The sequence below is a fragment of the Saccopteryx leptura genome, unplaced genomic scaffold (assembly GCF_036850995.1).
Source record: "Saccopteryx leptura isolate mSacLep1 unplaced genomic scaffold, mSacLep1_pri_phased_curated manual_scaffold_16, whole genome shotgun sequence".
Taxonomy (NCBI): Eukaryota; Metazoa; Chordata; class Mammalia; order Chiroptera; family Emballonuridae; genus Saccopteryx; species Saccopteryx leptura.
In genome coordinates, this window is record NW_027095698.1 from 2968890 (window position 1) to 2982049 (window position 13160).

The 13160-nt window shown below is 41.3% G+C and overlaps 1 pseudogene; it reads right to left on the minus strand.

The window, feature by feature from the left end:
- The window catches only part of LOC136386842 (tRNA-uridine aminocarboxypropyltransferase 2-like), a 411390-nt pseudogene extending 399558 nt beyond the window's left edge, over positions 1-11832 (minus strand).
- Between the last annotated feature and the right edge of the window lie 1328 nt (positions 11833-13160).

Sequence of the window (13160 nt, forward strand, 5' to 3'; positions counted from 1 at the left end):
TTCTTCTTCTTCTTAAAACTTTTTGGCACGCAACCCCTCTTCCAGCACATATTAGCATAACAAAGCCCCTCCCCCAGCAGGAATGTAATTAGCACTATCACCTGGGCAGCATCCTTCACGTAGGCAGTGCCATTTTTAACAATAAAAATGAGCAAAATCAAATAACACAAATTTTAAAAAATTATTTGCCCAACACCCAAATAATTAAAAATAGCCATGACAAAGGAAAATGAAAAGAATCCATGGATTAGAAGACAAACACTTCATCTGAGGTATCTACTATATGCAACAGAAAAACAAAAGGAGCCATATTATTCAGTTCAGTATGATTCATTATCAAGTGGTGTACTAATAAAAGTGTGAGAGCAAAAGCACCTGTACCTCTTACCAGTCATCTGATCTTGAGAGTCCAAAAAGGGAGTTCCTATTGAAATCACAAAGCTGTCTTATGTAGAATAAAAATGTTGGTATGAAAGCATTTTGTAACCTGTGAATTGATTACGTAATGCCAAATTTTAGACTATACTGTTCTAAATTCGTTTTCTCACTACATAAGTACTAACAGAATGAATTATTAATTTTGTGCAAATGTACTCTAAAGAATTAATGTGCTTTCATGTTCTTTGAAGAAAATTTTCATGTATCAGAGGGTAATAATATAATTCTTATTTTTCTTGGGGATTATAAATCAAACATTTAAAAAGCTCTAATGTGATTTTCAAAATTGGTCCCTCCTCTTTGGAGACATAAGATTTAAGAAAAAAAAAATCCCTTTTGATATATACCATGTTTGCTCAACTTTGAACATACATGATTATCTTGCAAAGTAATGTGTAAATTAGCTTTCCACATATATTATGAATGAACTACTTCAAAAACTCAATATATTTTCTGTACTAAGAGAAAAGAAAAAATTAATTTCTCTTGAAAATCGATACTTCTGAAATGCACAAAAAATTAAATTTGCAGATTATCTAAGTTTTTTACCCTGAAAATCATTGTTGGGCAGATAAAATATATTATGCTCACTTTGCTAAAGATAGAGCTGCCCACGTGAAAGCCCATTGCCCAGGTGATTGCTTAGGATGGGCGTGGTTATGTTAATGTGCATTGGGGAAGGCTTTCCTGCAAAAAGGTTTTAAAAGGAAGAGGGATCACATTGTTCTGAAAGAAGAGTGATTACGCTCTAGGAGAAGCCCATGCTGTAGGAAAGCAGAGAAAGGCCACGTGAAGGAGGCCAGGAGAAGCAGTCAAGATGGCAGAGTGCTGAAAGAGAAGCCAGAGTTAGTGCAGAATTTGTGCAGAGAGAAGGAGATGGGAAACAGAGGAGAATGAGGCTAGGGAGCTAGAAACCTTTGATTCTAGGAAACTCGGCTAAGTCAGTGGCTTTGTGAGCACTTGTTGGGCAGATAAAATATATTATGCTCACTTTGTTAAAGATGGCACTGCCAACATGGAAGCCGGTCGCCCAGGTGATATTAATGTGTGTTGGGGGGCGGGCTGTGGGCAGGCAGGATCCTTGTAGCCTAGGGCTTGGTATTAGGGCTAAGCATTTCCCACCCTTTTTGATGTGGGGTGGTACAATCCCATTATGCCCCAGATAAGTGACTTTGTACCAGACTTCCCTATTTTGTATATTGGATTAAAGGTTTGGATTTCTGCACTATAAAATAGGGGCAGAATGGGAGCTTGCTCTCTTGGTTCCTGAGATTAATATTAGAGGAGAGAGCAGAGAGGAGAGCAGAGAAAGGCTACATGGAGGAGGCCAGGAGAAGCAGCCAAGATGGCGGAGTGTTGAGTGAGAAGCCAGTTTGTGCAGAGTTTGTGCAGGGAGAAGGAAGGAGATGGGGAACAAAGGAGAATAAATCTGGTGAGCTAGAAACCTTTGATCCTAGGAAACTCGGATAAGTCAATAGCTTCATGAACACTGAATGTGAGTGGGTTTTAGAGCCCAGTATGTGTTTTTACTTGCCCACTGGGTGCAAGCTAGGATTAAAGATGATGGGCCACCAGTTTTTGGCTCTGTTGCTTCTTTAGTGACTGTCCGAATCCAATGTGAACTTGCATGGGCCAGGCGGCTATAATGGTGGCCGTGGCTACTGGCCACACAGCACTGAATGAGTGGGGTTTGGAGCCCAGTATGTGTTTTTACTTGCCCACTGGGTGCAAGCTAGGATTAAAGCTAATGGCCCACCAGTTCTTGGCTCTGTTGTTTCTTTAACGACTGTTCAAATCCTATGAGAACCTGCATGTGAATCGCCACGATGGTGGCTACTGGCTTTATAAATCATCATCAATACCTAGTTGAGTTTAAACTTACCAAAAGTTTGTGTTCTAATTCTAAATGTTGACATCAATTCAACAATTTTAATTGTTCTAAACTGCCTTGGGAATTACCCATTTTTTGCTTACCTACCAAACTTGTGGACTGATTTATTCTCCTGCTCAGACAGACTAGCCACAATGATGTACATGACACCTAGATCAGAAACATATGCCTACAAGGGGCAGGGAATTAATCAAAGATGGATTATGCAGGAATGACTGGGAGTGATGGTGATCTGGAGATATCATGCCCAGTCTAAGTTTATAGCCAATACGCAGCTGAGCCAACTACTGCTAAGGGAGATGAGCCCCAAGCTCCTGGATATTCCCATTCTCACAGTAGCTGGAAATCTGGCTTTAAAAAACAAAACAAAAACCTTGATTTTTAACTGTTAGCAACTAATTTAAAAACTGAAAAAAAACCCCAGCAGTTCAAATCATCTGTGGGCTGCCTGTTTATGGTTTCTGCCCTTTCCTTATTTTTTTTTAAATGAATGCATTAAAAACATACTTTGGCTGTAGTACTCCAGCCCTCTGGGAACTATGGGTGTTGCGTGGAAAAAACCTATTCAAGACACAAACTTTTGTCAAGAGGAAGAGAGAGGGGGTCTGCCAAGGGAGGCAAAGAGAGACCTCCTGAATCTCCTTCTCCCTCAGCTTTTATTATCAGAAGCAGAACAGAGGGAACAGGATTACAAGGGAGGGAGATCAGGTGACAAGGGGAAGAATGATTAATGGCCACTTTGCTGACATGGAGAAAGGGCTAATTTGATCAGAACATTATTTTCTTTTGCTAATTAACAAGCACAAAGGAAAGGGCAATCCAGAACCTCTAGGCTAATTTTCTAAGGCCCTTTGACATGCATTCCTTTCTGTCTGCACAAAGGTCACCCACTCACACTTTGTTGGTGTTTGCATCCAAGAGACATTCACTCAGGGCTTTTAACTAAAGTTCCCCAATCCAAGTCATAGAGCAGGGGTCCCCAAACTACGGCCCTGCAGGCCGCATGCGGCCCCCTGAGGCCATTTATCTGGCCCCCTCTGCACTTCCAGAAGGGACACCTCTTTCATTGGTGGTCAGTGAATGAAGGAAGCATAGTTCCCATTGAAATACTGGTCAGTTTATTGATTTAAATTTACCTGTTCTTTATTTTAAATATTGTATTTGTTCCCGTTTGTTTTTGTTTTTTTTGTTTTTTTTTTTTGTTTTTTTTTTTTTTTTACTTTAAAATAAAATATGTGCAGTGTGCATAGGGATTTGTTCCTAGTTTTTTTTTATAGTCCGGCTCTACAACGGTCTGAGGGACAGTGAACCGGCCCCCTGTGTAAAAAGTTTGGGGATCCCTGTCATAGAGGGTTCAATGTTAAATGGGTGATTCCCTACATTTGGCCAGTTGGCTCAGCAGTAGAGTGATGGCCCACTGTGTGGAAGTCCAGAGTTCAATTCCTGGTCAAGGCACACAGGAGAAGAGACCATCTGCTTCTCTACCCCTTCCCGTTATCTCTCTCTCTCACTCTCTCTTCTCTACCTGCAGCCATGGCATGAATGGTTCAAGCAAGTTGCCCCTGGATGCTGAGTATGGCTGGGTGGCCTCTGCCTCAGGCCCTAAAATAGCTCAGTTGCTGAGTACAGGTGCAGCATCTCCAGATGGGCAGAGCATCGCCCCATAGCTTGCCAGGTGGATCCTGGTCAGGGATCACACAGGAGTCTATTTCTCTGCCTCCCTGCCTCTCACTTAAAAAAAAAAAGTACTTTGGCAGCACATAGAAACTAACACTTATTGAAGCAGTCATGAGGTCAGGTCCTTGAAATTGTCAACGTATTTTATTTATTTATATATTTATTTTTATTGAATGTATTGGGGTGACACTGGTTAAAAAAATTAGGCACGTTTCACAATTGGGGGAACAGATTCTCCGAATAACTTACTGAAGTGAGAAATTCTGGTATTTGACTTAAGAAGACAAGAACTCAGAATTTGGAGGAGTCATATGTAGTGTACAGAAGAGGGAACATTATAACTGGCTAGTGTAAGTCACTAATACCTGTTAACTTTCCCCTGTGAAAGATTAACTACTGTGGGTCAAATAAGTTTGCAAATATGATATTTATGTTTGCTTGCTTATGCTTTGTATTGGATGTGGGGACAGGCTGTAAGCAGGCAGGGTCCTTATAGCCTAAGGCTTAGTTTTAATACTAAGCTTTTCCCCACACCCGTGACATGATAGGGGGTGGTGCACTCTTATGAGGAATCCAATTATGCCTCAGATAAATGACTTTGTATCAGAGACTTCCTTCTTTGTATATTGGATTAAGGGTTTTTCATTTTCTACTCTAGAAAGTGGGACAGACCAGGAACCTGCTCACACAGTTCCTGCTATCACGATTGCAGGGGCTTCCCTGATCCCTTGCCCTTCATGGGAAAAGCTGGTTTTCTGCTTTTCCCTTGTCTTCTTTTGTGGTTTGCATGTCTTGGTGAGACACCAATAAATAGGATGGCCCACCATCCTCCGACTCCGCCATTTCTTTACCATCTGCCCGAATCTAATGGGAACCTGCATGTGAATGGCCATGATGGCAGCTCCTGGCTTTACATTCTCCAAACCACTCTTTTTACTGTTTAGTCTAATTTGCCTGCATTCTTCTTAAACATCCACAGTCTTCCTTCCTTCCCTCTCTCATGATTTCATCCTAATCACTTTTGTCTCCAGAATACCCAAGCCTTAAAGAATAAGTGTAAAGCCAGTAGCCACAGCCACCATCACAGCCACCTGGCCCATGCAGGTTTGCATTTAATTCGGATAGACAGTAGTGAAACAACAGAGCCAAGAAACTGATGGGCCATTAGTTTTTAATCCTAGCTCACACCTGGTGGGCAAAAAATACACACAGTGGGAAAACACTTCCCTTTCCATTCAGGGCTCCCAAACCCACTGACTTATCTGAGTTTCCTAGAATCAAAGGTTTCTACCTCACCAGCCTTATTCACCTCCATTGGGCAGAAAAATTATATTATGGTCACTTTGTTAAAAACGGCACTGCCCACATGGAAGCCTGTTGCCCAGGTGATAGTATTGGTTACCCTTCTTGCTTGGGATGGGCATGATTATATTAATGTGTGTTGGGGGTGGGCTGTGGGCAGGCAGGATCCTTGTAGCCTGGGGCTTGGTTTTAGGACTAAGCCTTTCCCACCCTTTTTGATGTGGGGTGGTACAATGCCATCATGCCTCAGATAAGTGACTTTGTATTAGAGACTTCCCTATTTTGTATATTGGATTAAAGGCTTTGATTTCTGCACTATAAACTGGGGCAGACTGGGAGCTTGCTCTCTTGGTTCCTGAGATTAGCATTAGAGCAGAGAGCAGGTTGGAGAGTTATAGAAAGGCCACGTGGAAGAGGCCAGGAGAATCAGCCAAGATTGTGGAGTGTTGAGTGAGAAGCCAGTTTGTGTAGAGTTTGTGCAGAGAGAAAGAAGGAGATGGGGAACAGAGGTGAATAAGTCTGGTGAGCTAGAAACCTTTGATTCTAGCAAACTCAGATAAGTCAGTAGCTTTGTGAGCACAGAATGAGTGGGTTTTGGAGTCCAGTGTGTGTTTTTACTTGCCCACAGGGTGCAAACTAGGATTAAAGATGATGGCCCACCAGTTCTTGGCTCCGCTGTTTCTTTAACGACTGTCCGAATCCAATGTGAACTTGCATGGGCCAGGCTGATGTGATGGTGGCCGTGGATACTGCCTTTACAAACTCTGTTTCCCATCTCCTTCTCTCTGCACAAACTGGCTTCTCCTTCAGCACTCCGCCTTCTTGGCTGCTTCTCCTCTCCTCCACATGGCCTTTCTCTGCTCTCCTACAGCATGGGCTCCTCTGCCCCTTTTTATAGTGTAAAAATCAAAACCTTTCATCCAATATACAAACAAGGAAGTCTCTGATACAAAGTCACTTAGTGTGGGAAAGGCTTACTCTTAAAACTAAGCCTTAGGCTGTAATGACCCTGCCTGCTTACATAGCCTGTCCCCCACACCCAATGCAAACTATAAGTGAGAAAACATATATATCATATTTACAAACTTATTTGAACAACAATAAGGGAAAGGTTAAGAAGTGGAATAAGGGACCTAGATGTTTAAAAACTTAAAATTAGAAAATCAGTAAGTTCTGGAGATCTAATGCACAGCATGGTTATTATAGTCAATACTGTATATTTCTAAATTATGAGACACTAGATCTTACATCTCACCTCAAAAAAAAGAATTCATAATTATGGAAAGATAGCTAACACTACCAGTGTTAACTATATTGCAAAATATAAATGCATCAAATCAACATTATAAACCTTAAACTTACATAATGTACTCCAATTATATGTCACTGTTTTAAAAGATGAGCTAGAGAACACTAAAGTTCAGGCAACTTGTTATTAAGCTTGAAGTAAACTGCTGGGCAAATGAGTTTGTAAAATTTGTATATTTTTGAGTTTGCTCACTTTCAGTGTTAAAAAATGGTGCTGGGTAGCGCCCCCTATGTGATCTGTGAAACTGCAAATTACTTTCCTGCTTGGAAAGGGCCACTGTCTTGCTAATGTTTGCTGGAGGAGAGGTTTTCCCACCAAAATAGTTTGAAAAGTAGAGGAGAAGAGAGAGAGAGGCCATTTTTGCAGAGTGAGAGCTCAGAGAAGGCAGAGTGCTGAAGAGAGAGAAGCCAAGATGGCAGGGAGAGAGAGAAGCCCGTTTTGCAGAGAGTAAGAAACCATGTTGGCAGATGGGGAACCAGAGGTGAGGGCTTTGGGACTGGTGAGGCCTTTGATTCTAGGAAGAACCGGAGAAGACTGTCCTGGTTGTAGAACCAGAGAATGTGTCAGTAGCTTTGTGAGCTCTGAGAGAAAATGAACTGTTTTCCCTGTGTGTTTGTTCGATGGCCAGTATAAGACTTGAATTAAGGAATGGCCCACCATTTTTGGCTCCACTATTTCTTTACTATCTGCCTGAATTCAATGAGGACCTGCATGTGGATGGTGACGACAGCCGTGACTCTTGGCCGTACATAAACATACTTCAGCTTCAAGAGGATAAAAATCAGAGCTACTCTTGTAGGCTTAGTGGCTCCACTTCAACTGGTGACTACAACTACTTGCAAAATAAAGCCTAAGTTTTCTTCAGCAAGCGTTAAGTGTGGAGCAAGGTCAAGTGCTTGCATGAGCTGGGAACCAAATGCGCTGGAGCTGGAGACCCAATTCTGCTACTTACTTGTTACCTTGACCCCTCATCATTTAATAATATCAACTCTAGAATAAAGTTACAAGGAATATCGTACATAAAATACTTAGGCCTGATAGGTCAGCTGCAAATGATCCGTGCTCAATAAATGAGTACTAAATACATTGGTGTGTTTATTATAATCCTTATAATTTTGTACTTTTAAGTAGAAAACACTGGAGAGAAAAATCTCTGTCTCAAGGTCTAGCTGTGTCAGTTCGTGTGTGTGCTCTCCTTCCTGTTTCCCTCCCTCAGACAGATTTAAAATATATATTCTGTCTTTAGACATTATTCCATTATTCTTATTACCAGTAATTTGCAAGTGCTTCTACCTTTTGTCCTCAGGCTCTTAGCAATAGCCACAGAATATAAAAGTATACTTAAGATGACTAGCTACTTGACTGGAACGAGGCCCTAACTCTTCCTACTTAAGCCTTTCACCACTGTTATCACCTTCCAGATGGCATTTTAAATAAATAGAGAATAAATTAATAGCTAACATCCATAGAAGTAAAACTTGTCACCCCTCCCCTATCACATATAAAAATACTTTAGTGGCTGATATGTTGGGTTCTAGTGCATTAGGCTCAAACCACTCAACAAAGCTTATCTGGCCCCTTCCACTGTAACAACCAATCTGTGTAGCCTCCTCTCTCACCTCATTTCCTCCAACCTCTCCAAGTACATTATACTCTAGACACTGCACTTCTGTACGTGCTGTTCCTTCCAACTAAACACACTTTTCATAAAAGCTGTATCTTGCAGTAACAAATTAACTTGAGATCTTTTAAAGAATATTTCATTCATGTTTAATACAGTTGTATTTCTAAAGAGCATGTTCTGCTGAGAAGTTAAATTGACTTTGAACTTCCTGAACAAAATCATATTTTGGAACAACCCAGGCTGTGACAATTATAATAAGATGTTTAGAGAAATGAATATTGTTTCAAATAAATGGCCAAATAATTGTGACTTACTGATCACTCAAATCTAAGGTACTTTTTAGTTTTTAAAATTATTATACATAAATATAAAGGTCACTAAGGAGACTAATAAAACCCTAACAGCCTAATGAAATAAAATATAAAGAGCCATCAATTAGATTATATTTTATTGACATTCACCTAATTTTTAAAAAAAATTTATTAATTTTTAAGGGGGAGGAGGAGGAGGGGACAATCAATTAATTCCCGCATGTGCCCTGACTGGGAATAGAACCAGCAACTTCTGTGCTTCAGGACAATGCTCTAACCAACCAAGCCATGCAGCCAGGACAACTATCACCTAATTTTATCGATAACATCAATTAGTTTATATTTTATTGATAGTAACTAATAGAAGATATTTCTAGAATTGTATTCTAACCAATTAAAACAAAGAAAATGCACAGCATGCCAATAGGGAGAAGAGCTTTTAAAAGGTAGAAAATTTTACTAGGAAAAGCAAAGTGCAGAAATGTTGGCACACATCGTAACCCTAAAATATCAACTAAGTGTAACAGAAAACAAGATAAACCCTAGCAAGTCATTTTTATTTTTTTAAAAGCAGATCAGGTTAGGGGTATGGAAGGATAAAAATACAAAACAAAGGAGTTTTATGACATAAAAATACTCTGTATGATACTACAATGGTACGTATATATTATTAGAAATTTGGTCACATTTAAAATATACACAACACCAAGAGTTCACCTGAATGTAAACCATGAATTTTGAGTGATAAAAATGTATCATTGTATGTCATCAGCTGTGATAAATGTGCCACTCTGGTGGGAAATGTTGATAATGAAGAAACTATGCTTGGGTAGGAGCAAAGCCTATATGAGAAATCTCTGTAACTTGCACTTCCATTTTGCTGTAAATCTAAAACTGCTCTAAAAAATAAAGTCTATTAAAAGAGGAAAGCAGATCAGAAAAATTATAAATCATTGCTAAACATAGGAGACTAATTTTTTTAAGGTTTACTCCACACTTATAATTAGCAGTTTTAAACAGACTAAAAACGGCATGATAAAGCTAGCATGATAGCCTAGCCCTGGATTTATATTTGAAACACTTTTCTTTCAGGATTTTTAAGCTAAATACTGTTAGAAAACTTGTTTCAATAAATCGTATTCAACACCCCTTCTGTTCATAGACTGTATACAGTCCCTTCTTTGACATGAATTATTAATCATCCTCAAAAGTTTATTGACTATTATACATAGTACACGTAGAAAATATAAAAATTTCCTTACATTCAAGATTCCTTCTCTGAGGTCTTACAATCCAGCCCTGGGAAAAGATCAAAATGTCCAAAGTAGAAAACTCCAAGTCCTCAAGTGGCACAGACCTTCCATCAGTCTGTCCTGTTCCCTTCCTGGTAACACTTTCCTCCTGTCTGGATTTTCCTTTCAAATTTCAACATAAGTGCTCTCTCCTGAAAAATCTTCCCTGACACCTTCTTGCTATTTTCTATCACAGCAACTCTTTCCTTCATTGCAAGGGTTTTTTTAAAATCATAATTAACTATTTGGTTTCTTGTTTACTGGTTTATTATTGTAACCACTAACAACCTGAATAAACACTCCATATGGACACAGATGCCACTGTATTACAATTGATTAGCAAAGCACTCATTAAACACTGGGTAAAGGAAGGCATAGATCTGGTATTCAGGAGAAAGGTATGGGCCAGAGCAGCAATTTTCAACCAGCGTGCCACCAGAATTTCTAAAACATGCAATATCTCACATTTTGTCAAATGAAAAAAATGACAACAGCCAATACAATTGCCATCTGTTATAAATCAGTGAAAATTATACCTATTTTTTTATCAGATCAGTAAAAAATATATTTTTTGGTATGCCACAGAATTTTAGTAATTAGTTTGTGTGTGCCATGAGATGTAAAAGGTTAAACACTGGTAGGCTAGAGATATTGGTAATAACTTACTCATGGAAACTGGTCGGATCACTTGTATGAAGTGCATGGAGTTAGAAGAGAAGAGAATCTAGGATCAAGACATGAAGAAGCCCAACATTTACAGTTTGAGTAGAACAGGCAAAGAAGACAAGGGAAGAGAAGTCAGTTAATCAAACAGAAGCCAGAGAAAGAGTGTTTCAAGAAGTGAGTATTCAACTACAAAATGCTGCCAAGAGATCTGGTAAAAAGTGAACAGAAAAGGATCCATTGGGTTTCATATCATGGAGATTACCGGTGACTTTAGCAAGAATCATTGCACAACAGTGTAGGATCTGATGACAAACTGTAGTGATGCGGAGGAGTGGAAGCAGAGGCACTAATGGTTATAACTGTGAAGGGCAACAGTGACACAGGTGATAGATGGAGACCTTCAGTAACCAAAGAATCCTGAACACCCAGGAAATAAAGAAAACAGTACATCTGAATAGCAAAAAAATTCAAACAAGCAGGGAAAGCAGCCCTTCAATCCTTTAGTGCACCAGCACAATGGGGTAATCCTGAAAAGTAAACAATCCGCACATTGCGAGCATCCAATAACCTTAGCGGCTGGTGGCCTTGCCTGCTTAATAAATCGTCTCTTCATTAGACCTTAAGTGTCCCAAGAAGGGTAGAGACCTTGTCTGTTTAATCCATACCTGCATTCCCTGGACCGACCTCTGAATACAATCTTAACTACTGTCATAGCCATTTGGATTGTCTCTATCTTCTCATTCACTTTGGGTTTTTTGTGAGATAACTGTCACTTATGCGAACAAGTGTGAACTATTACAAGCACTACTGTTATTAAGCCTTGCTTCCCCATCAGACCCTTAAGTTTCTTGACAGCAGAACTTAGGTCTGCGATTCACATGACACGCTGAGTCTTGCAGGAAGTGAGGCTAAATAATAACGAACCTAAATTGCCGGCTTCTTCCTAAAAAAGCTGTGACAAGTATTTCACAGTGATTACAAGGTCAGCAATCCGACCCGCCACCCCAGGCGCTGAGACGCCAGAGCCAGCGCTCCTCGGGGCCGGGTCGCCGCAGCCTCCTCCGAAAGCCGACCGGCCCCAGTCCCCGCGCTCCGCCCCGCGGTCACCTGCAGCGGCTGCACTCGGGCCTCCGCTCAGCCGGCTCCACCGGCAGCTCCCACAGCCCGTCGGCACTGGCGCCGTCCGCCTCCTCGCCCGGGTCCGCCACCGCGGGCGCTCTGCCGCTTTCCCGCTGCTCCCACTCGTCCAGCGTCTGAGACCTCCAGGCCTCCGGCCGAGGGACTGGGCACCTGGACGTTCGCGCCTTTCCCTGCGGCTCCATGGCCGGCGCTAAGACCTCGAGGCCACACTGAGGCCCCGCTTCCGCCTGAGGGCGCCACACGCTGGAGAAAACGGCTCGGGCCGCATGGCAACAGGCAAGTACGCATGGCACGTCCGGGGGGGGGGGCGGGTTTCCAAGGTTTAGGTTCGAGGTCCCACCCCGCAGCGGAGAAGGAACGAGCCCATTGGCCAATGGCCGTAGTCCATGACCTCTAGACCCAGAGCAAGATTAGGGTGGGTGGATTGTCCTGCGGAGAAAGTGAGATTAGGTTAGTGTTGCCAGGGGCAGGTAAGGGAATCCGCTCTGAATACACAGCAGGTAGCAAACCCAAATAAACTTTCCTTAATTTCACTTCTTTAAAAGTGAAAATATGAGGGAATTCTGCATTTTCCGCCTTAGCATGGCACCGTATGAATTAGCTGGTGATTGTTCACTACAGTTGCAGCAGTTTATGTGCTTGATAGTTAAAGACAACACACAGGAGATTGTACTGACTGAGAACTGGATTCAGGCTGGTCTGTTTCATGCGAATTTCTTGCTCTAGAAGGAGAGGGACTTGTTTCCTGTAGCTTGTACTGCGTGGTATTTCTCCCAACATCAAGCATACTGTTTTCCAGTAGTCATCAAATATTGGTTAAATGAGGTTTTACATTTTCTGAGACACTTAAGATCAGGAGGCAATGGGAACGCTATGATTTTATGGATGAGGGGGGAAAAAAGACATAGAAAGAGAAGAACTTTACCCAAGTTTTTTACAGCTCCTGGATAACAGCAGTATAGCCCGCAGTTTTTAAAAGCGAAAATGAAGCCCATCTTAGAATGAAAGCAGAAACTCTACTTGCCCCAAATGGTTGCTGCTTCTTTTCATCTATTAGTACTTTGTTAGTCCTACCAATAAAGTAGTTTACCACTAACAGTATTTGTATTTCTTAAAGTGTTTATTTCATATTAGGTTTCAGTTATCTTAGAGTCCAGTTTGTGAATAGAGTACAGACAGTGCTTGATTTCAACTGTCTTTCATTCTCCCCCCTTCACACACACACACACACCCTCCCCACAAACAGCCACCATCATTTCTTCTGGACAACTGTAAGGGAAGGTTAGGAGAAGGCTGAAACATCCACAGGTAATGAATGTAAGATGGGAGAAAGAACTGGCACTCATGCCAACTGGAATTGGGAGATAGTCAAACCCAGAGATTATAGAAAGGGAGATGACTCCAAAAATAAAGAAATCTTGGCCTGACCTGTGGTGGTGCAGTGGATAAAGCGTTGACCTGGAAATGCTGAGGTCGCCGGTTCGAAACCCTGGGCTTGCCTGGTCAAGGC